Here is a 25851-nt window from a genome sequence, read left to right on the forward strand (position 1 = left end):
AAAATATTCATTGTGGCACCTTTTGTGGGGCTCAGACAAGAAATTTTATCTTCCTGGGTTAGATGCCCAGCAATTAGGGTATGACTCAACATTGTAGGGACTTAATGTAATTGAATACCACTGTACTTTAAGAAATGATGAATGTGAAGAATTCAGAGAATAGAAAGATTTATTTGAAATAATAAAATAAGTGGAACCAGGAAAAGCAATAGAAATAATGACAACAGAAAGAACAAAATTTTGGGGTGGCTAGGTGGTGCAGTGAATAGAGCACCGGCTCTAGAGTCAGGAGGACTGAGTTCAAATCTGACCTCAGACACTTAACACAAAAACTAGCCATGTGACGTTGGGCAAGTCTCTTAACCCCAACTGCCCTCCAAAAAGCAAAAAAAAAAAAAAAAAGAACAAAATTTTTAAAGAATGTTACTAAATTACAATGACCAAGCTTGGCCCTGAAAAGGAGTTAAGAAAATGTACTTTGCTCCTGTAGTTTGTGAAATGAATGAATATAGATGTAGAATATTATATAAACTGTCAGACAGGACTGATGTACTGATTGGCTTTGCTGAGTTACCTTTTTTCTCTTTTTAAAAACTTTTGTTACAAGAGAGCTTTAAGGGGGTAGGGAAGACGTTTAGAAATGAAGATGGAGTAAAAACTAAAGATATTAATAAAAATGAGATAGTAAAAAAACATTAATGTACTTGTATAGTGGCTCTCTCCAACCAGCTAAGATTGCGAAAGGGCTAACAATTCACAAAAGACAGAAAAGAGAGTCATAATATGAAGGACAAATACAAAGGAGCACACGAAATTTTAGAATGGTGTCAAGAAAGCTCAGCCTTGCAAAAAATACTAAAGGTAACAAAAAGGTTTTTTTTTAGGATCAGAATAAGACTTAAGAAAAGGATAAACCTATTCTTGAAGAAAATGGTGTGTTACACAGAGAAGTAGAACTATTAAATGTTTTTCTTATTTTCTCCCTCAGTGCAAATGATAAGGCTAACAATGCACATAAACATGATTAGCAAATAGAGTGATAATGAAATAGCAACAGAAACACAGAGACCTGATTTTAAATGAGTTGTGGTCTCCAGTCTCAGGCAAATTATACTACATGCTTCTGAAAGAATTTATGGACGTGCATATGGCAATGTTGTCAGTTATCTTTGAGGAATCACAAAGAAAAGGAAAGATCACAGAACAATGGACAAGGGAAAGTATCAAAGTGACTTTTGAAAGAGGAAAAATATCTAATAACTATATATATCTATATATAACTATATAGTTTGGTATCCATCCCTTGCAAAATTCTAGAATTAACTGTTAAACCATAGACTTGTGAACATCAAGGAAAAGAATACTAAGAGAACAGCATATATTTACTAAGAATAAGTCACATCAAAGCAACTCTTTAGCTAGTGTTATTAGATTGCTAAATTATAAAATGCCTTAATATAGTAGAGCTAGGAGAGATCTTAGAGATTATCTAGTTTAGTCCAACATCCTCATTTTATACTTAAAGTAACTGAGGCCCTCTGTAGTCAAATGACTTATCTAAGGGCACACAGATAATTTATAACAGAGCTAGAACTAGAAATCATGTCCCTTAACTGTGATTTATCAGGTCTCCAGCAAATTTAATGACAGACTCTTGCAATATCCTTTATAGAGGTGAAAATGCTACAGATGTGAAATATTGCATGACCTTTCAGAGGTCACTGTTATTTGTTTTATTTAACTATCTTTGCTTTGTTACAAGAGACTGAACAAAATAGAGGAGTAATCTACAAATGTTTAGTATGTAAAAAAAAATACATGAATGTAACTGAAAAGAAAAAAAAACTACCAACAATCTCCCAGCCAAGCAATATAGTCAATACAATGGTGAATGACAGAAAACTTTTATCTCAGAAGACTAAAAACCACAAATGACCCAAAGAGCAATGGCAAGATGTATGGTAGGTTCTTCATAATTCCTGTCTGACTGTATTCAAGTGAGGAGGCAAGCACTAAGCTCAGATAAAAAAAGAGGCCTCTATCTCCCCATGAAAACCTTGCTGCCTTTAAACATAATGGTGCTGTTGATGCTTCTGTTTCTCTTATATTTTGCTGCTTTTAGATGAAGGAGACTGGAAATAGCTATAACCTTGTAACATTTTAAAAAGCTCAGGGGAGCAAGCCACCAGAAGTATAGGAGTGAAAATCTATTCTGGGATTTGTTAGAGTCCTGCTGGCAAGGAGCTGTATCCCAAGTGACCTCTCCAGTCCAGTCTAGCAATAGCAGAGATAAAAACTCAACTCATTCACCCATCAGGCATGCCGCATTTGCCAATGAACTTGGTGGGTTGAGCATTATGTAGAAACTGAAACCTGCCTCAGTCAAATACCCACTGCAATGGTAGTGATACCAGAGAAAATGTGCCCCCAGGTGTTGGAGGGTTATGCTTCTACTTAATTGCCTTCCTGTTATATCTTGGTAGTAAATATCCCTTTGTAGAAACTAATTGATTATAGTTAAATGAATTGGTATGCTAATCACAGAGAGCTAATGGGAAGGGACATTACAGAAAGTGGGCTTAAGAGACACATCCCCAGCTAGAACCATAATGGGGAAAAGTATACTTGCTTGTTCTTGTTGGAGGAAATCCAGAGTATTACTACAAAAAAAACTTTACTAAGAATTTTAAAAAGAAAGTTGAATGGCAGGTAAATAAACGTATGGTATATGTATGATTCAATATATTATCAAGGATAATTTGCAAAAGTATTAAAAGATAATTTAAGGATTTGTACAACTGGAAAATGAGGTGGGTTGGTCATGTGGTAAAAATGAGGTATAAGAGATAAAATGGCCTTAGTGATCTAAAATTACTTGTAAAAATAAAAAGAACTAGAAAAAGACCTCCATGTACACTGGGTAAGAACACTATGGAAATTACAGGAAGACATAGACAAGAACTGCATAGAATAAGAAGGCATAGTGAGATTGTCTCAGAATGGTTGTGTGACCTTCAACAAATTAGTCACTTAGCCGAAACCATCTAGCATGGGACAAAAGGGGGCTTTTCTGCAGTTATCAGCATAGAGAGGTGTGTGTGTGTGTCTGTGTGTGTGTGTGTCTGTGTGTGTGTGTGTGTGTATATACACACAAGCACATGCGCACACACACTCTTATGCAAAGGAGAGTGTATTTCTTTCAGGCCTGCAACACACAGTCCTTTATTAGTTTTTGCTATTCCTAAGTGGCTCAGCTGCTACTTCCACAATTCTATCTCTGGGATGGCACTCCCTCCTGGCACAACTCCAACTACTGTCATACTGTCTAATATGTCACTGCCCCTTTCCCTAACCCTAAATGCTGTAAGCCCCACGTGAAAAAATTTCTACCAACAGTTCTATATTTAGTTTAACCTGTCTAGACCTCAATTCCCTCATTTGTAAAACAAGAAAACCTCAAAATAAACAAACAAATAAACCCCCCCCCCAAAAAATGGGGCAGCCAGGTGGTGCAGTGAATAAAGCACCAGCCTTGGAGTCAGTAGGACCTGAGTTCAAATCCGGCCTCAGATACTTGACACACTTACTAGCCATGTGACTTTGGATAAGTCACTTAACCCCAACTGCCCTCCAAAAAAGAAGGGCAAAAAACCCCACAAACAACAAAACAAAACGAGATAACCTCTAAGGTTCTTGACAGCTCAAAGACTTTATAATTCTAATTCTTTTTTTTTAATCAAATGCTTTATTAACTTCTAGTTAACATCATTCATTTCCACAAGATTTTGAGTTACAAACTTTCTCCCCGTTTTTCCCCTACCCACCAGCCCAAAACAGCGATTCCACTGGATATCCCCTCCTCCAATCTGCTCTCTCCTATATCTTCTCCCATACCCCCTCCGACTTTCCAGTAGGGCACAGTGAATCTCTATACCCCAGTGCCTGTATGTCTTATTTCCCAGTTACATATAAAATAATAATAATAGCATATACATATATATATTTAAACATTTGATTCTAAAACTTTGAATTCCAGATTCATTTCCTTCCTCCCTTGTCATCCACCACTGCTGGGAAGATAAGCAATTCAGTGTAGGTTGTACATGTGTAGCTATGCAAAACATTTCCATAGTGGATATATTGTGAAAGATTGACTATATTTCCCTCCATCCTATCCCGCCCCCAACTTGTTCTATTCTCTACTTTGACCCTGTCCCTTTTCAAAAGTGGATGCTTCCAACTTCTCTCCCCCCCAGCCTGCCTGCCCTCCCCTCTATCATCTCCCCTCTGATACCCTCCCCCCTACTGTCCTGTAGGGTAAGATATCCTATTTAGAGTGTATGTCATTCCCTCCCTAAGCCAAATTTAATGAGAATAAGGTTGACCCCATTCCCTTTTGCGTTCCTGTTCTTCCCCTCCATTGTAACCATTTTCCCTTGCTTCTTCTATAGAGATAGTTTACCCCATTCTGTCTCTCCCCATCTCCTCTCATTATATTCCTCTCTCACTTTTTTATCACCTTTTAAGGATCATCCCTTCCTATTAAATTGGTCCTGTGCCCTCTATGTACCTGTACACATATATACACACATTCACATATGTATTCATATGCCCATATACCCTCCTCTATAGACATATATATGTATGTATGTGTATGTATACACACACACACACACACACACTTCTATTCCCTTCAACTATTCTCATACTGAGAAAAGTTTCATCAGTTACAATTATCGTTTTTCCTTGTAGGGATATAAATAGTTCAACTTTGATAAGTTCCTTATGATTTTTTTTTTTAAGCAATCAGGGTTAAGTAACTTGCTCAAGGTTACACGGCCAGTTATTTCTGGGTGTGGTGCTAAGTATCTGCTCCAGGATTTGATCCCCAGGTCATCCCGACACTGGAGCTGGTACTCTTACTTGCTGAGCCACCTGGCCACCCCTAAGCAATTGGGGTTAAGTAACTTGCTCAAGGTTAAACGGCCAGGTGTTTCTGGGTGGGTAATTAGTGTCTGAGCCCGGATTCGATCCACATGTCATCCCGACACTGGAACTGTTGCTCTTACTTGCTGTGCTACCTGGCCACCCCTCCTTATGATTTCTTTTCCCTGTTTACTTTCTCATGCTTCTCTTGCTTCTTGTATCTGAATGTCAAATTTTCTATTCAACTCTGCTTTTTTCATCAAGAATGCTTGAAAGTCCTCTATTCTACTGAATGACCATATTTTCCCCTGAAACAGGATACTCAGTTTTGCTGCGTAGGTGATTCTTGGTTTTAATCCCAGTTCCTTTGCCCTCTGGAATATCATATTCCAAGCCCTTCGATCCCTCAATGTGGAAGCTGCCAGATCCTGTGTTATCCTGATTGTGTTAACAATATTCAAATTGTTTCTTCCTGGCTGCTTGTGATATTTTCTCCTTTATCTGGGATTTCCGGAACCTGGCTATAATATTCCTAGGAGTTTTCTTTTTGGAATCTTTTCCAGGAGGTGATTGGTGGATTCTTTCAACCTCTATTTTGCCCTCGGGTTCTAAAACATCAGGGCAATTTTCCTTGAGAATTTCTTGAAGGATGATTTCTAGGTTCTTTTTTTGATCATGGCTTTCAGGTAGTCCAATAATTTTTAAATTATCTCTCCTGGATCTATTTTCCAGGTCAGTGGTTTCCCCAATGAGATATTTCACACTGCCTTCTATTTTTTCATTTGTTTGGACCTGTTTAATAGTATCTTGATTTCTCATAAAGTCACTAGCTTCCATTTGCTCTAGTCTAATTCCCAGAGTGCTTTGCTGGCCACTTCCTGCTGGCCTGCCAAGCTGTCCTCAGTGGGAGGTTAGCTTCTCTGTGTCATTTTGTGGGTTCTGTAGTTTCTTCAGAGACACCTTTTACATGAATTGGAGGAGGTCGAAGCCTGAGGAAGTGCTGTTTCTACTCCACCATCTTGACTCTGCCCCTCGATTCTAATTCTTGCATGGAAAGCTTTCCTAACTTTCTACCCCATCCATGACTAATTCCATACAAAGACAGACACAATCATGGATATGAAAACCCCCCACCACACACAAAAGTTTTAATAAGGATCTACTATATGCAAGACTATGATACTAGAGAGGGAACAATGGAGGAAAAAAAAGACAATCTCAGGCTTCTACATTTTTACATTTACATGCAACACACACACAAGTAAGTATAGTATAAGACAGACTGCAATGGGGGAAAAGGAAAAAGTGAGACAAAATATCCTACAAAAAAGTGAGGAAGAAAATACTTTTGGCTGGAAGATATTAAAAAAAAAAACCTCACAAAAGAGACTGCTCTTGAGCTGACCCCCTGATAAGAAGGATTTTGATAGGTGAACACAAGAAGAGAGAACATTCCAAACAGGAAGGGCGGCTTTTTCACTTTGAAAGACATGGAAGTCAGAGAACAGTCTAGTTTGGGTGTATACAGAGATATGAAACAGGGCTAGAAAAATCCTTTCAATTTCTAGGATGTTTGTCCCAAACCCTCTTATGACCCTATTTCCTCTATAAGACTAACACTTTTAGGGTAAGTACTTACTTGTCAACTATAGCACTCTCTTGATCTACCAATCTAGTACTCCTATAAAAAAAAAAAGTAATCAGTTTAATTTGGCAAGAACTGCTCTTGATGGGCTGGCCAAGATGGCAGAATAAAGGCTGCCATCCACCGAACTCTCCCAATGTTTTCCTCAAAGTAACTTAAAAATAACTGTTCCAAAAAAATTTGGAGTAGCAGAACCAAGAAAGGGGAGACATTTTTCCAGCCTAAGACAACTTCAGAGGTGTGTAGGAGAGGTCCCTAACACCAGGTTAGGTGCAGACCCAGAGCATAACAAGAACATCAGTGGCAGGTTCTAGAGGTGGCCAGAACAGCAGCAGCAGCAGCAGCTTTAGAAGCTTTCAACTTAGACATGGTAAGCAGATCAGGTGACTGGTCAGAAACAGGTTACAGAGGACCCTTTGCTGGCATTATTTGGCAGCTTTACTGCCCATAAGCAGCTCAGGGTCACAGCAGAGAGAAGTGCCTGTGGTCAGTCAAAAGGCAGTTCCCAGTTACAAGAAAGAGAGGAGCACCAGCACTTGTGGCTGCAAGAGAGCAGGCGACCTGGTCATAGTTACAGGGACAAGAGGAAGGCTAGTACTTGTATATGCAAGGGAGCAGGGACCCTTTCTGGGTAAAGACCAGAGTACAGACCTAGAAAGTATGACTACATTTCTCCTGGAATCATACAACTCTGGAAGCACAAAAAATTTTCAGATTCCCAGAACTTGCTCTGAAAACAGCATCATGAAAAATTTGCCTGATGCTTGAGAAAGTGTCCCTTCACTTTGAGGTGAGCAAAGTCCAACTTCAACATGATATTCAAAGTAAAAAAATAGGCTGGAAAAATGAACAGACAATAAAAAGAAGAATTTGATCATAAAAAGCTACTATGGTAGGGAAGGGAAGACCAAGATATAAACTCAAAAGAAGACAATAAGGTGAAAACAACTACAAGCAAAGCCTCACAGAAAAATGCTAATTGGACCCAAGTTCAACAAGAATTTCTAGAAGAGTTAAAGAAAAAGATAAGACTGTTAGAAGGAAACTTGGGAAAAGAAATGAGAGTAATGCAAGAAAGTTATGAAAAGAAAATTAACAGCTTGAAAAAGGAGGCACAAAAAATACTGAAGAAAATAACATATAAAAAAAAAAGAATCGGCCTAATGGTAAAAGAGGCACAACAATTCACTGAAGAAAATAACTCCTTAACAAGCAGAATTTGACAAATAGAAAAAGATGTATAAAATCTCACTGAAGAAGATAATTCCTTAAAAAGCAGAATTGGGCAAGTGGAAGCTAATGACTCCATAAGACATCAAGAAGCAATAAAGCAAAGTCAAAATGAAGAAAATGTTCGATCTCATTGGAAAAACAAGTGACATGGATAATATCAAAAAGAGAGAATTTAAGAATTACTGGACTACCTGCAAGGCATGATTAAAGAAAGACCCTCGCCATCATATTTCAAGAATTTATTGGGGGCGGTGTGGTGGCACAGTGAACAGAGCACCAGCCCTGGAGTCAAGAGGACCCAAGTTCAAATTTGGCCTCAAACACTTAACACAAAAATTAGCTATGTGACCTTGGGCAAGTCACTTAACCCTAACTGCCCTCCAAAAAAAAAAAATAAATTATTAAGGAAAACTAGCCCAATATCTTAGATCTAGAAGACAAAAAAAGTGAAATTGAAAGAATCTATTAATCACCTCCTTAAAGAGATCCCCAAATAGACACTCCCAGGAATATTATGCCCAAATTCCAGAGCTCCCAGGTTAAGGACAAAATATTACAAGCAGTCAGAAAAAAAAACAATTCAAATTTTGTGGAGCCACAGTCAGGATCACACAAGATTTGCCAGCTTACATGTTAAAGGAACCACAAGCTTGGAATATGATATTCTGGAAGGCAAAGGAGTTAATATTAAAATCAAGAATAGCTTACCCAGCAAAACTGAGTAAAATCCTTTAGGGGAGAAAATAATAAACAATTAATGAAATAAAGGACTTTCAAGCATTCCTGATGAAAAGACTAGAGCTGAATAGAAAATCTGACAAACAGAAGACTTAAGAGAAAGATTAAAAAGTAAACATGGAAAAGTAATCATAAGGGATTCAATAAAGTTAAACTGTTTACAATTCTATAAGAGAAGATAATGATACCTGTAACTCCTAAGAATTTTATCATTAGTAGGGCAATTAGAAGGAATCTACATAGACAGAGGGAAGGTATGAGTTGATTATGTTGGGATGCTCTCTTAAAAAAATGAAGGGGTGACAATTCCAAAGGACACATGATGGAAAACGCCTGCCACATCCAGAGAAAGAACTATGGAGTTGGAATGCAGAGTGAAGGAGACCATTTTCTTTTTTGTTTTCTTTTTCTTTCTCATGGTTTTTCCCTTTCATTATAATTTTTCTATGCAACATGACTGATGTGAAAATGTGTTTAATAAGAATATATGTGTAGAGCCTATATCAGATTGCAGGCCATCTTGGGAAGGGAGGGGGAGAAAATTTAAAACTTATGGAAGTGAATGTTGAAAACTAAAAATAAATAATTTAATAAATTGGGGGGGGGGGGAATGAAAGGGTGAGTAAGTGGAATGCACTGGGAAAAGGGAGAGGTAAAATGGGGACATTTTTCTCACATAAAAGAGGTGGAAGAAACACCTATCATGTGCCAGGCACTGGGCTAAGTGCTAGGGAAACAAATGCAAAAACCAAAACAAAACCCAGTCCTTGTTCTCAAGGAGCTTATAACTAAAAAGACAACACACAAAGGAAGCTGAAAAGGGTGGAAAGAGAAGGAAATGTATGGAAAAGATATAGGGGTGGCATGATGGAGAAGTCCAAAAGAGTACAGCTATGTGGGGAAAATGAAGAGGGTGTGCCTGAGCATCCTCCTTAAACAGAGATTCTGGGAGGAGCTCTCCATTCCACCTTCCAATCAGAGGGGTCTCTGAGGCTAAGGCTACAGATAAGACGTAAGTATCAAAGTTCATGCTATCTTGCAGGATAATGGAGGTTCTTAAGGGCATGAGAAGTCCAAAGGAATGCAACCAGGTGGGAAATGAAGACATGGCTGGCCTAGGTCTGCCAAACAAATCTACACAGTGGCCAGTCCAAAAATGTATGCCTCTGTATTTTGTGTCCATCACCTTTCTGTTAAGAAGTAGATACAATGCTTCATTATAGGTCCTTTGTAGACATAGTTGGTCATAGCCTTGAACAGAGGGGTCTTAAATCTTTCAAAGTTGTTTTCTTTATGATGTTGCTATTCTTGTATAAATTGTTGTCCTGGTTTTACTCACTTCACTCTGAATTAATTAATGCTACCCAGGATTCTCTTCAATATCTTTCATCATTTCTTAGGGTGCAATAATAATTCAATTGCAATCATATGCCAGAATTTGTTCAGTCATTCTCTGTCTAAGAGGTGATCTAAAGCACCCCTTTGAATGCTAGTTATTTTCTTTCTTCCCTCTTCTTCTAAGGGGGCCAATTCTTAATGAAAGGATAGAAGTGAACACTGCATAGTGCCTTCCTGTCATATCTCATGATCTATACACACATACACAAATACCACATGCACAATTTTCCCCAAGTTTTGTAAAATTAAAATGAGAGAGGAATAAAGCACTACATTTTTTAAAATAACCAGACCTGTGACTTTATTCATATAGAAAAAAAAAAGAAAAGAAAATGGATATGGGCAACTTATCCAGTGTCACACAGCTAGGGTATGTCAGGTTCTCTATTAAGTCATGATGCTTCTCAATATAAAGTTATTGTTATTGCCCTGAATTTCTGTAGTGTTTCTTCCCAGCTTATCTCATGTAAGTTAGAGAAAGGAGGATATCTGCAACAAGCAGGGGAGAACTCTTTTGTAAAGTTAGGTTTTATACTGGGGTGGAAAAGTGGCCCTAAAATCATAGAAACAGACCTGAAAAGTGAATAGTGCACCGGCCCTGGAGTCAGGAGGACCCGAGTTCAAATCCGGCCTCTGACACAACACAAAAACTAGCCGTGTGACCTTGGGCAGTTCACTGAACCCCAACTGCCCCCCCCCCCAAAACAAAAAAAAAAAAAAAAAAAAGAAAAAAATCAGTTTAAGAATGAGAAAAGTAATGCCCAGGGAGATTTAAGTGAATTGCCCAACATCACCTACAGAAGCTGATTAAAGAAAGATTTGGGACAAGAATCCATGACTCCTGAGGACTCCTAGTCAAGCCCACTTTCTACTAAACCATAATGCCTTCATTGCCTGCAAGTCTTCCCTCCCACTTACTTAACTATAAGCATTTTTTAAATGCTAAAAAGACATTTGACCAAAAAGAACTTTTTCATTAAATTTTTTTTTTTTTGCTTTTTGGAGGGCAATTGGGGTTAAGTAACTTGCCCAAGGTTACATGGCTAGTTTTTTTTGTGTGTATGTATGGGTGTTAAGTGTCTGAGGCCAGAACCGAACTCGGGTCCTCCTGACTCCGTGGCCAGCGCTTTACTCACTATGCCACCTAGCTGCCCCTCATTCAATTTTTAAAAATAAATCTTTTTGCCTCCTATACTTGGAGACTGGTTTCTAGATTCAGTGGAAACTCATCTACCCTACTTTACATTATATACAAATAACCTCAAATTTTCCTTTGTGTAAAATCTTCTATTTTGAGAAAAAATTTAAAATCTAGAAATTCATTTCTGACATTACTCTTCTATGTACAGTAAGCACCTATTGTGTGCAGAACACTGTCTTAAATACTAAAGTAGATCCAAAGTTTAAATAAGGTCCTTTGCCTCCTGGAGTTTACAATCTAGAAGGGACATAAGAAATGTACACAAATAAGTGTCTCCAACTCTTCAAATCCAGGAGCCACTATCTGTATTCTACTTCTGTTCCCCACTGGATCTAAGGTGGTCATACCTTAGACCTCACCTGCATCTGAAACTATTCCCCCTCCAACATCTTGAGCTTTTCAATATCCCTCTCTAACCACAATTTCCCATCCTTCTATTCTTCCACATGCTTACTCCTTCCTAATCTGATCTTCATTCTCACCACAACTTCCAATTTCTTGATCCCTCCCTTTTTGGTTGAGCCCCAGCACTCCTGTTCCAGCTTTACTTCTTTCTCAACCCAAATCTCACTCAATAATTAGCTACTTCAATGTTGCTCTTTACTCTTTAATCCCCTACTTTCTCATCCCTCTGCTATTCCCACTCAATCCTCAGCACCAGATAAACTACAACACCAGATTTCTCTATTCCTATATCTAAGCCACCGGGATATATTGAAAGGTCACAAAATGATCTTAACTGGATCCACAACAAGGTTACCCCATTTAACTTTAAATGGGCCCTCAAGGAAACAAATTATTTTTCATTCATCTCTTGATTCTCCAATCAAATTCACTGCAGTAACTATTCAAACACAGAATTTCATTCCTATTTCACTGCTCCTTTAACAATGACTTTATAAACTCCAATGAAAAGAGAAATAATTTACATTTATGTAGCACTTTGAAGCTTGCAAAGCACTTTCCACACCCCACCAAATAGAAAGATCATATATTATTCCTATTTTACATGAGAAAACTGAGGTTCTGACAGATCACAGAGCCATCAAATCTGTTAGAAAATCTGTTAGAGGCAGCATTCAATTCCAGGTTCTGTGAAGATTTGAAACACATTGCATGGTTTCAATTACCCCCTCTAAACAAATGAATCCCAAATCTGTATCTCTAGCCTTAATCTTGAGTTCCAATCCTTCATTTCTAACTGCCTGTTAGATATGTCTACCTAAAAAAGTCCTGCCATAACCTCAAATTCATTATTTCCCAAACTGAACTCATCTTCTCAAAACATACCCCCAACTCCCCTATCTCTGTTGATGATGCCAAAGACAGTTCTTCCGGTCATCCATGCTCTTCAGAGGCAGCTAAGTGGCATTGTGATTAGAGGTCTGGTGCTAAAGTCAAGAAGTCTTGAGTTTAAATTCAGCCTCAGACAATTATTAGCTGTGTGTCCCAAGTCATTTAGCCTTGATATTTTTCAATTTCCTCAACCGCAAAATGGAGATAGTAACAGCACTTACTTCTCAGAGTTGTCATAAGCATAAAATAATATATTTGTAAAGTGCTTTGCAAACCTTAAAGCTCCATATAAATACCAGCTCTTATCTTCCACTCCTCCCTCCTTCTCAAATCTCCCTCTCCTATATCCAATCAGCAACCAAATGCTGTCAATCTCCCTCCTCTCTAATATTTTTCACATCCATCCCCTTCACTTCCACTTCCATTATAATCAATTTAGTTTAGGACTTCATTACTTCTAAATTAAATTTAGATAACAGCCTCCTAAATGGGCTCCTTGCGTCTCCCTCTTCTCCAATCAGCCTTTTTACATTGATGCCATAATAATTCCACTGCACAAACCTAACCTTATCAATTGCCTGCTCAAAAAATCTTCAATGTCTCCCCACTGCTTACAAACAAGATATAAATTCTTTAGTCTGACAATGAAAGTCTGGCTGCAACCTGCTTGACCACATACTGCCCTCATGTAACTCCCTATTCTAACCAAACTCAACTAACCATTTACATTTCACATACATACAATCCCCCTTAATATGTAGGATAGTCTTTTCCTACAACTCTCCTTTTGCTGATTATTCCCCAATCTATTTGTTCATCCCTTGCCACTCTCCATACCTTTAGTCTTACATCTCAACTGTTTATTACACATCTCAAGTTAGATGCCTCAGGGACATCCTAAACTCAACATGTCCAAAAATGAACTCATTATCTGCTCCCCCAAATCCTCCCCTCTTCCTAACTTTCCTATTACTATCAATGGCATCAGCATCCTCCCCATTACCCAGGCTTTCAAATGAAGTGTTATCCTCAACTCCAAACTCTCTCTCACTCCCCACCCCATCCCCATACAATCTGTTGCCAAGTCCTGTTGATTCTCTTTGCAACATCTAATTTGAGCCCCATTCTCCATTCACTATATTAGCACAAACCCTTATCACCTCATTCCTGGTCTACAGCAATAATCTATATGACATTCAAAGTTCTTTATAACCTGGCCCCTTGCTGCCTTTCCAGTCTTTTTACATCTTACTCCCAGTGACACTTACCTCCTTGATGTTCTAACACACCCAACTCAGTGCATTTTTAACTGACTGTCCTTTATGCCTGAAATTCTCTCCTTCCTCATCTCGTTACAGTATTTTTTTACTTTCTTCAAGTCCCTGATAAAAATCCCACTTTCTATACACTTTCCCAACCCCCCTAAATGCTAGTGCCTTCCCTCCATTTATCTCTAGTTTATGCTGTATGCAGCTTGTTTGTACATAGTAATTTGCATATTGTCTCTCCCATTAGTTGTGAGCTCCTTCGGAGTAGGTCCTATTTTTTTGTTTTTTTTTTATATCCCCAAAGCTTAGCACAGTGCTTGGCGCTTATTAAATGCCTGCCGACTTAATGTGGCTTTCCTCACAATACATTATGTGGTCTGAAAACAGACTGGGTTTTTGTTGTTGTCACTCCTTTTAACTATAATGTGTACCAATTCACTACTTGTTGTTTAAATAGCAAAAATGATTTAAAGTTGTGAATTTTAAAATCTATTATAATGATGCCAGATTCAGTGTGGTAAGTGAACAAAAAAAGAATAATAAGGTTTATCTAAATAGTTACAACAAAAACTCAAAGATAAAAGCTAATATGTGACTTTAGACTACCATCTAGCTTTTATAAGAGTTTCCAAAAGGTACTAAAATTGGTGGCTGACCTTTGCATTCTTTCCCAATGATTAAATACAGATACTGGTCCCCAGAAAAGAATTTCTAATATATATTCTGTAAAGGAATGGTTTGAAATGTAATTCATGTGATTAGGGGTTCCATGAAAAAAAATATATAATAGTAATATTTAACCTTTAAAATACTAGATATCTGATGTTAACCTTAACAAGAAGTTGTTATACACACATTAAAACGTTATGTACAGTAATTTGAGGAGACGTGAGAAAAGGCTTATTTTTTCTATACTGTCCCCAAATTTGCCTGATTCTCCTTTTCCCAGAAGTTTCCCATACTCCTAGACCAAGGTATTTTAAGTAAAAAAGAAAAATGTTCCATGACCAAATCAGTTTAGGCAATACTGCTATAAAGGTCTTAAAATTAAATTAAAAGAGAGAATATTTGTAAAAGTCCTTAGCACAGAGCCTAGAATGTAGTAATCACTATATAAATGCTTATTTTTTTCTCACTCCCTTTTAATGTATTCTACATCTTCTAATACCCTCTTTAACATAGCACTAACCTTATGAAATGTAGAAATCGAAAAAAACACAGAAAGCAGCAACTCACAATTCTTTTTTTCTTCTATTGAGAGATCATTCCTCATTTTCTTAAGACAAAATCTTTAGACACACTATTGAAATGGCATTGACCCTAAAACCCATAAATCTAAAATTTGGGGATATTTCCATTATGATAACACCCAGGGAGTATATGACAGCACTTAGGCTAATGGGGGGTGGGAGGGCCTTGGGTAGGTGAGAAAAGAGAGATTCCAAATCTAGCTTATCATTACCAGAACCAATAATGAATATAATTTCCTATAGTCCTAATATGTTCCCCAATAGATGAGTCAAAGGGCCAGCCCTAGACAAAGTTGCAAGCATGATCCCCCTGTTCACATCCCTTTCATTATCTCCTTCAAACCACTAGGTTTTTAAAGGCTATATGCTGCCCAAAGCCTTCTCTCCTTAGTGCATCAATCTCCACGAATTACTCCCCTGCCCCATAAAAACTCTTGTAGTTCAGAAGAAAATAAGCTTAACTAATTAAAGCGGTAAAGACTGAAAGCCCTTACAAGAACATTTACAAAAAGGATTTTATCTCCTTATTCAACCCAAATGAATCTCTGATTAGCAAAAATGCCAAAATTCTGTCAAAGTGAGGTAACAATTTCTAATTGAGGGGCAGATTTTTTGAGAGAGTGGAGGGACAGATGGGGGAGTATGGAATTCTTCTAGGTTCCACTCTCCCGCCAACTTGATATCCCACTTAATGAATAGTGGACTAGCCCAGAAGTAGGCTTGTTCTGCCCTACTCAGTGTATAAATTAAATGGAACAATGACAAGATAGTGAAAGTAAAGGTAGAGGAAAAAAACAAGACTATATAAACACAATCTTTCAGGAAATTAACTCTCATATCAATTTAGGTGGTTCAAGTCATGCTTTGAAAAATAATCTATCAATTAAAATTTTTTTTTTCTTTTTGGAGGGGGGAGGGCAGGGCAATTGGGGTTAAGTGACTTGCCCAAGGTCACATGGCTAGTGTTAAGTGTCTGAGGCTGGATTTGAACTCAGGTCCTCCTGACTCCAGGGCTGGTACTCTATTCACTGTGCCACCTAGCTGCTCTATAATCTATCAATTTTAAACACATTGAGGACTTTATAAGAGTATAGAATATGTTTGACTTAAAAAAAAATAAAAATCCAGATCAAATTTATGGTTTGCTGTTCCTTTTTTTTTAAGAGAAAACAAAGTCACTTCCCCAAACATCAATTTGACTATTTTCCAGTAAGAATCTATGTTCCATTAAGAGCTAAAGTTAATAATTAAATATGCTAACATGGTCTGTTCAAGTATTTAGTCAAAGGATATATATTTCAGGATCATTAAAAGAAATACCATAAAACAATTACATTCCCTTCTCATATTGTCAAATTAAGGCATTCAAAATATTTTATGTTAGAACTGTATTCTTTAATCAGAGTAAAGAAATTAGAATCTAACCTATGTAAACATATTTGCACCCCCCCCAAAAAAAAACTCCTTAAATAAAAAGGCTTGGAAGAATGAGCTAAATAAAACAAAAGCAAAAAGTTCATCTACTTTATGTGGCAACAAAAGAAATACAAAATTTTTAAAATGTAATTTTCTGGGGAAAAAACTCGATCTAGATAATTACACTTACTCTTTTAATAGATTACAATGTTATCTAGGGGCAACTGGTGGTCCAGTGAATAGAGAACAGAACCAGGCATTTGGAAGACCTGAGTTCAAATTTTACCTCAGACACTTACTAGCTGTATGATCCTGGACAAGTCACTTAATCTCAGTTTACTTCAGTTTCAACTATAAAATGAGGTTAATGATAGCACCTATCTCCCAGGGTTATAAGGATTAAATGAGTTACTACTTTTAAAGCACTTAGCACAGAGCCTGGCACATAGTTGGAACTTGATAAATGCTTGTTTCCTTCCTAGTTATAAATGTCTTGAATAATTCACATAGCTCTCTAACCATTTGAGGTTTCCCAAGGAAACTTAATAAAAGCATCATGATAAATCTGTTACTGGTTGTATTAGTGTTTCAATTTCTCACGGAAAAAAGCTTTAAATTCATTCAGCTCATCTTTATCCTCTCAGTAATATGTCAGCAAATTCTGTCATTTCTTCTTTCAAAATGACTTATGGATTACTCTCTGACACTGCTACTATCTTAGTACCTCATCACTTCAAATCTAGCCTGTATCTACCTCCTATTCCTTAAACCTTTCCTGCATACTAGGGTCAGACTAATTTTCCTAAAATGCCACTTTTATCATATTACTTTCCTACTCTTCAATCTACTTGGGATCCCTCTTGCCTATTATTCCTATTGTATTATGGCTCAAAACATATGTCTAGCTTCTAGGGCCTAACTTAACCCGCTGACTCAAGTATCTTTTTGGAAAGAGCACTGGATTGAAGTCTGAAGATTTAGGCTCATATTTAGATTCTACTACACAGTACCCTGGGCAAATTCCTTTTCCTCTCTGAGCCTCTATTTCCTAAACTGTAAAACAACAGAGTGAACCAGATTATTAAGTCCCTTTTCCTTAAAAAGAAGCTCAATTTCCATACATTATATTTATTCATTCTTAGAACTTTAATTCATTCTGTTCTGTCCATCCCTAAATTTCTCATTAATTCCAACCTATCCCTTGAAGTCCAGTTCAAATATTATCTCCTCAAAAAAAACTTCCCTGACAACATTGTCTTCTCCCAAGTACTATTGCATAACCCCAATACAGGACAATAAGCTAGATATAGAATTGGAAAGGACCTCCAAGGTCATCTAGCCCAGTATCCTCACTTTACAAGTGAGGAAACAGAGGTCCAGAAAGATTAGAGGAGTTGTCCAGGTTACAAAGGCAGAGCTGGGATGCAAAGTCCTACCCAAGTTCAATGAAAAAGTTCATCACTTTTTCCATTTAACCAGCTGTTTGTAAGATTTCTATGATTTCTAAGATTACTAATTATTTCATGTCTGATGGTCTTATTTCTACAGCTGGACTATATGCTCCTTTTAGGGAAGATCTCATGCTTTAAGTGTCTCTGTGGTGCCCAACATTGTACTTGGCAAATAGCATGCAAATGCTCATGTAATGTGTGACACATTTAAATATTCAGTTTAAAATTAGATGTAAAGTTTTTATTCCTTTCTTAACCTGGGACCCATATACGTTATTTTAAAAAATCTGATAGCTGCATTTCAATATACTGGTTTTCCTTTGTTATCCTACCTACTTAGTCATTAACTATAGATATATACATGCATGGTATTTCTTAACCTACTTTAACCCTGTCAGCTACATTCACCTTGGAAAACACAACTGCATTTTTAACCAGTGTTCTAAAATCAGAAATTGTCATTAACAGAGGCACCTGATTTCAAAGAACAACCAAAACCCACATGCATGTTCTTACTGTGAATTCCTCCACATCAAATCACCAATTAGAGATTAGAGTTCTGATTAGAGTTGTTTCCCATTGTTTGCTTGGGGCCTTTGCACTTCTCTCTAACATTTTAATTGAAATATTGGTAATTAAAAAAAAAATTTAAACTGTTAAATATTTTAAACTACTAAACAACATTAGGCTAAGACTCCAGGCATTGTATTTTAAACTACTGAAATACAGACCGAAATTCCAGACCGTTTTTAATGGTTAAAATCTAAATTACTTAAAAATAAATTCTCTATTCCAGCGTGTGTGCGTGTGTGCGTGTGTGTGTGTGTGTGTGTGTGTGTTTAAAATCACACAGAAAGCAGTTTGGACACTTCTGTTTTCAAGGAACTTCAAAAGACAACAAGAAAAAAACAAAACAACTCTTTGTTATCGCTATATTTAAGTCACCTAAGAAGGTTCCATGCCCGAGTACTGTAATAGAAGAACAACTTTTCAGAAAATACACAATGAGGGTTTTCAAAGGCGCAGTCAGCAAATTTTATGCAACTACTCCAAGTTTCTCTCTGGCAAAAACAAAAGCTTAGCTTTAAAAAAAAAACACAACAGAGAAGAAAAGAAGGATGCCAAAGTGCAATCAGAGAAATCCAGTGTGTAGGCACACTTTCTGCAAAATCAAGTTCACTCATCTTTAAAGGGCCAACCTGAAACCCCTTTAGTCTTCCCCCTCCCAAGGCACAAATGTTTTGGATTTTTTTTTTAAGCACCCTGCAGATGTCAGCTCCACCCAGAGGATCAGTTGATACGTGACCGCGGGTCTCCCTTTCTCCCCCGCTCGCCTAGCCAGGATGCTGCCCTAGCAGGGGCCCAGCCGCCTCGCTCGGGCCGCCCCTCGTCCCGGCCCCAGCAGACGCAGCTCCTTGCCCTGGGACAGCAGAGGCAGGTTCCTCGGTGGCACCGACCCCCGCCTTCTCCTCCTCCGCCCCTTCCCCCCCCAAGCTAAGAGGCCTGGCAAGCGCGCGGCCCCGCGCTCGCGCTCACGAGACAGAAGGGAACCCGGAGCTGCGAGGGGGCGGCGGCCTCTGCCGGGGAAGAGGTAGTCAGGCCCAGCAGGAGCAGCGAGACCGTGGCCCCAGGGCTGGGCAGCAGAAGGCTCAGGAGGAGGCCTCCGAAGCTGGCTGGGCGGAGGGAGCAGCCGCGGGTGTGGGAAGTAAGAGGTCACTCACCGGCGGCTCATGGTACAGCGGCGCCTCCTTAGCTGCAGCCCCGACAGCCTAGAGCGTCTCCGCGAAGCCCAGAGTGCGGCCCCCAGGCAGCGCCATTCAAAAGCGGCCGCGCGGCCAGCTGGGATAGCAACTCTCCCCGCTCTGGCCCCGCCCTCCCGACGGAGGAAAAGGGAGGAGCCCACATTCCCAAGGGCTCCAGCACCCCACTTTCCGCTACATTGCCCCCTGGCGGCAATGTCTGCTCACTGCAGGCGCTTTGTCCATTTGGCTCTTTCCTGTGGCTGCAACCCTGAACCAATTCAATAAGCATTCATTAAGCGCCTACCTTATACTTGGCACTGTGCAAAGTGGTGGGATAAAAAGAGGCAAAAAACTGTTCCTGCCCTCAGGAGCTTACAATCAAATGGACCCCCTCATCCCTAAATTCCCTGTTACAACCTTCTGATCTCCATACCATGATGATGATAAGCATCAGAATAGAATAAAAGTTCTATTCATGCTCAAGAGTTACCTTCCCTATACTCCATTTGTGGGAACGTCTCAAAGATTATAGGATCATCAATTTAAAGCTGGAAGGGACCTTAAAATCTCTCTAATCCAAACACCTGGAAATGGAGACTGAAAGGTTCAGTGAACTCCATCTTTAAAGTGATGACCCTTAAGTGGAACTGTCCATAAACAAGATTTTGAAGTTGATGTTCCTTCATCCTACAAAGAGAACTCATCAAAAAAAATTAACAGTATTTTAGTTCTAGAAGAGAACTTGGAGATCATCTGGTCCATCAACTTCATCTTGTAACTGAAGGAATTGAGATCCAATAAGATAAAGTAACTTACTTAAGTCCCAGAAAATAGTAGTGGACTACCAGGAGAAATATTTTGGGGTAAGGTGAATTTTCCTAAAGTCCCTCAAATCAAACCAGTTAACCATTCAGCCTACAACTAGGACCACCTTTGCTTTCAAGAGGAAATAATCTCAGTGGGGAACAGATGAGTGGAGAATGTAGGGATATAGACTTGGTTAATAGCTCCTGTCCTCATCAGGTGGGTGACTTTTGACAATTCATTGCAAGTATACCTCAGTGATCTCAGGATAAGAAAACCTCAAATGAGAATGCAACTTCTGCACTCACCCCACCCCCCAAAAAGACATAAAACCCTGCACTAACTCATAGCTGGGAGAGACTTTTACATTTCTCTCTTTATGTCCCCTTGCCTGGTACCTTGCACATAGTTGGAATTTAATAAATGCTTGTTTAATTGAATCAAATTGAATTGAAATTGGAAGGACAAGATAGATAGAAAGGGAAGATGATGAGTTTGGTTTTGGAAAACGGTTAATAACAAAGTATCTATTAAACACCTAATATGTGAGAGACATTGTGGCATGCCCTAGATACAAAGATAAAAATAAGATAGTCTCTGTCCTTCTGGAGTTTATGTTCTTTTGGGAGGACAGGCAACCTCTACACATATAGACAAATCAAACACAAGATAATTATGGGGGAGAAGTACTAGCAACTGGGGGAGTCAAGTAGGTCCTTATCTTGAAGGTAGTGTTTAAACTGAAGTCTGAAGAAAATTAGAGATTTTAAAAGGCAGAGGTGAAGAGAGAGTACATTCCAGGCAAGGGTGGCAGCTTGTACAGAAGCACACACATGGGAAATAGAATGCCACATGTAAGGAAAAACAAGACCATTTTGTCTGGATTGTAAAGTACATGAAGATAAGATTGGTGCCAGGTTGTGAGCAGCTTTAAATGATAGCAGAAGAGTTTGTATTTGATCCTAAAGGCAAGAGGGAGCCCACTGGAGTTTATGAGTAGGGGAGAGATGTAGATCAGTGCTTTAGGAAAAGTACTTTGATATCTGTGTGAAGGATAATGGATTAGAGGGGGAGGGAAAAAGAGTGGGGGGAGAAGAGAGAGAGAGAGAGAGAGAGAGAGAGAGAACTAAAGAAAAAGAATCAACTGAGATATAGTACAGGCAAGAGGAGATAAGAGGTAGTGACTGTGTGAGTGACGGGGACATATGTGAGAAATGCTGTGAAGACAGCACATAAAACATGGCATTTGGGCGTGTGAGATGAGGAAAAAAGAGTTAGTGATGAAACATAAATTATGAACCTAGGCACCTTCCAAAGAAATAGGGAAATTCAGAAAAGAAGCATATAGGGGAAGGAAGAAAAGATAAGTTCTGTTTTAGGCTTGAGTTTGAGATCCTACAAAACAACTATATGACATATTGAGTTTGAATGTGATATAATTACATAAAAATTCTAAGAAGACAGGTGAAAATGTAGGTAGTAAACTTGAAAAAGCTATCAGGCATAGAAATAATATTTGGGAGTCATGACCTAAAATAGTGAATAATAAAGAAATAGGAGAGTGGGTAAAAGAAAAAGTGCAGAGAGAAAAGCACTAAGAATAGAAACAATGGGAATAGCAACACTTAAGAAGGCAGAAAGAGGAAAAGGAATAAGCAACGGTGGCTGAGAAGGATTAGCTAGAGAAAAAGAGAAGTCAGAAAACTAAAGAAGGAGACATAGTCAGCAAGCATAAAACTGGCATCAAGGTCAAGGAGAATGAGGAAAGAAAACAGGTTATTTAATTTGGTGATTAGGTGACCTTGGAAAGAACAGTTTCTTTAGAGTGGTGAAGTTGGAAGCCAGAATGAAGGGGGTTTAGGAGAAAGCCTTTCATCATCATTAAAAAACACGATTTCATCTTGACAGAGTTCTAGTGTTCATGCATTGTAAGTCAGGCCATCAGAGATATTTATATTTTGCCAAGTTTTAAAATAGTCATACATGAAAATCTTTTTTAGATCAACATTCAGCTACTTTACCATCTGGTTCTTCAATTATAAAGTCCTGGATAGCCCTAGTTACTAAAACAAACAACAACAAAACAAAACAAAACAAACAAAAACAAATCCTGGTTCCTTAGAAGGACCTGGCTATGACATCAAAGCAATTATTAAAGGTTAGGCATGAGTTTTGGAGAATCTGCTCAAGAAAATTTTCTAGTCTCTCTTAATTTGGGACAGATTTGTTCTTGCCATAGCTAAAGTATATGAGTTACCACTAAAGCTTTCCTAAGGTACACTACCAATAAATGAGGTTTCTACCACTTTGGCACTGACCTACACAGGCTGGAAGTTGTGAGTATATCTTGAAGCCTTGGAGAATGTGGTGGATATGGAGAGTTCACTCAGAAAGGATTATCATCCCTCTGAGCTCAGAAAGGCACACAAAGATGCCTGTTAAATTTCTAACCATCCTTTAAAGCCTGGTCCAAGTGAGAAATCAACAAAGATAGAAAAACAGGAAGAAGCTGTACTGTCCAACTTTCCCCTAAAGCTACTCAAAGGCCTATAAATAGTGCCAAACTGAGTAATGATCAGGAACTCTAAGCAGAAAACAGAGTAAGTCATTTTTCCAGCTCAGTTCAGGATAAGGAGACAGAGATCTATGGACATTGGGGATGGTCTTGAAAGGAAGGTGCCATGCAGAACTTCTATGCCAAGGCCTAAATTAAAAGCTTAAACCAGTAGTCTACTAGAGCAAGAAGTAATTGGGTTAAAGCAGAAACTGACCTGAGGCTGTGCAAGGAACAGAAACAGGAACCAAATGGCAGCTCTAGATATGAGCCTAGGAAGGAGGGATCTATGCTTTATACAGGGGTCATAGGCCTAAGGATGTAGCCTATGCTAGAAGCAGGTGAAAGCAGCAAGTGGCTCTGATCCTAGAGAATTAGATTCATCTTCTACCCTGGCTTATCTACAGCTGAGGAGGGTAGAGAGTTAAGACCAAGGGAAGGCCTGAGCCTCTGTAGCCTTTAGGCTACCTGACAGGGGATGGGGCCAGTAGCAATCTATTAGAGGTCCAACCAGGAGTACATCTACAGCCATATCACTCAGACCTAAACCTAAAATAGATCTCAAAGCTCAGAGCAGGAGAACAATATTCAGACTTTACTCTAGATTAAATTGCTTGGGGTACACTGAAGTTTGTAGGTCCCCTTGAACCACCCTTCAGATCTTTGAGGAATACAACATTCAGAAGAAAGCAGCATCAGGATCCCAGGGAATACAGATCAGAACCAAACAAGGTCCAGACATTCCCTAAAGAAATGCAAAGAACCTGGACCTAACACAAAGGTCTAGTTTTGGGAAGTAAAACTGGAAAAAATGAATATACATAAAAAGTCTACCAGGATAAAAAACTGTGATAGAAATAAGGACTCCAAAGACACAAACTCAGAAGAAGAAAATGATTCCAAAATATGGACATGCAAAGCCTCAAAGTAAAACAACTTAGACACAAGGTTAAGTAGAATTCCTAGAATAAGTGAAGGAAGAAGGTTTTTTAAAAGTTTCAATGATTTTATAAATGAAATTAGAGGGCTTGAGGAAAGAGAAAATAAATGAAAGCTTTAGAGAAAAGAAGAATTAATAACAATATAAGACATTAAAAAACAAACCTTGTCTAAGTAATAGACTCCTTAAAGATTAGAATGGATCAAGCAGAAGTTAACAACTCCACAAAACAAGAAATATTAAAACAAAGTCAAAAGACTCAAAAAAGAGAAGAAATTGTGTCACATAAAAAAACAACTGACCTAGAAAACAGATCAAGGAAAATTAATTTTAGAAACATTGGACTACCTGAAAGCCAGAACCAAAAAAACATAACAACAACAACAACAACAACAAAAACAAAATAAAACAAAAAAGAGCCCAAATATTATATTTTTTTAAATTGTGAAAATAAAATTGAGAAAAGTAAAAAATAAAAATAATTCGTCATTTATGTCCTGAAAGAGATCCCAAAATGATTGCTTCCAGGAAAGTTACAGGCAAATGCAGAACCTTTTGGGAAAAATGAAATATTGCTAGTAACCAACCAGAAAGAAAGAGTTTGGGTACTAAGGCAGCACAGTCAGGATCACACAAGATTTAGCAGCTACTACAGTACAGAGTTGGAAAGATTAGAATATGATATTCCAAAAGCCAAAGACTTGGCCATTCAGAGTTCACTGTTAACAGTTGACTGATAAGGTCAAAAGCCATATTGAAAGAGATTAAGGAGTGATTGAGAAGAGAGAAAGTGGAGGCAGTAAAAGTAGATAGATGTTTCAAAGAGTTTGGCTAAGAGAGGAGAGTTATAGGATGATAACTTGAGGAGAAGGTAGCATCTAGTTAAGCTTGTTTTTGTTTTTAAGAATGGAAAAGATTTGTGTATATTTGAAGACAGTAGAGAAGGAACCAGTTGATAGGAAGAAAATTCTACTGAGAGGGAAGATGGTTAAGAATGCAATCTGATAAGAGATCAAGGTGGGATGGGATAAAGAGCAGAGTCCCTGCCCTGAAGGAATTTATATCCTGAGAGGCCAAAAGATACTAGTTCACTTGAATCAAATTGAATTGAATAATCGTTCCTCTGTGTGTCTAATACAGTGGACCAAGCAGCACAGGGAGAGACAGAAAACAATAAAAAGAGGATATGGAACCCTTGACTTTTTAAGAAACTGGTATGTAGGCAAGTTACTTAACCTTGATTTGATTTACAAAACTGCCTAATACCCACCAAATCTGCTGCCATATGTACGGGTAGAGGATATGCATATATTATCTCATTTGATACTTGAAATAACTTTGTGGAGGAAGCTAGGTAGTGGAATGGAGAGAGTACTGAGCCTGGAGTCAGGACAAATCCAGCCTCGGACAGTTACTAGCTTGTGTGACCCTGGCAAATCACTTAACCTCTGTTTTCCTCAGTCTCCTCAGATATAAAATAGGAATGATTATAGCATTGTCATATAATATGTAAAATTTGTAAAACATCAAGTATAGTGCCTGGCATATATTAGGTCCTATATGAATGCTTATTCCTTCCCCTCTCTTATTCTATAGGTATTATTCTCCCTGTTTTTATAGATGAGGGAACTGGGGCTCAGATTTTAAGTAATTTGCTTATAGTTGTACAGTTAAGAAGTGTTGGAGTAGAATTTAAACCAATTTCCCTTATGATTCCAAGTTTTACATTCTTTCCATTATATCCTTCTGCCATCATGGAGGACCCCATTTCTATTTCCTGCTCCAACCCAGGTCCTTGTACCATTAAGAGTGGGATTGAATAACTACTTTGAACTATTTTAGTTGCTGATAGGAGCCACTATGAGGTATGAGAAAGGCAATGTAACCCTTCATCAATATTCATAGAATCCAGACCTAAGAAGAAACTGGTAGAGAAGCAAATGGGAACATCTCATTTCCATGTGTAACACCTCCTCTGGAGATACTCCC

The 25851-nt window shown here is 38.3% G+C and overlaps 1 protein-coding gene across 1 annotated transcript in view; it reads right to left on the minus strand.

The window, feature by feature from the left end:
* Positions 1-19707, minus strand: part of KATNBL1 (katanin regulatory subunit B1 like 1) — a 55681-nt gene extending 35974 nt beyond the window's left edge. Inside the window, exon 1 of the mRNA XM_069097666.1 lies at positions 19544-19707. The gene's annotated coding sequence lies outside the window, so the exon portion shown is untranslated. The remainder of the gene's footprint in view (positions 1-19543) is intronic.
* Positions 19708-25851: the final 6144 nt, after the last annotated feature.

The sequence above is a fragment of the Petaurus breviceps genome, unplaced genomic scaffold, assembly GCF_028583685.1.
Source record: "Petaurus breviceps papuanus isolate PSGF00001 unplaced genomic scaffold, PetGlider_PUasm1.0 37, whole genome shotgun sequence".
Classification (NCBI taxonomy): domain Eukaryota; kingdom Metazoa; phylum Chordata; class Mammalia; order Diprotodontia; family Petauridae; genus Petaurus; species Petaurus breviceps.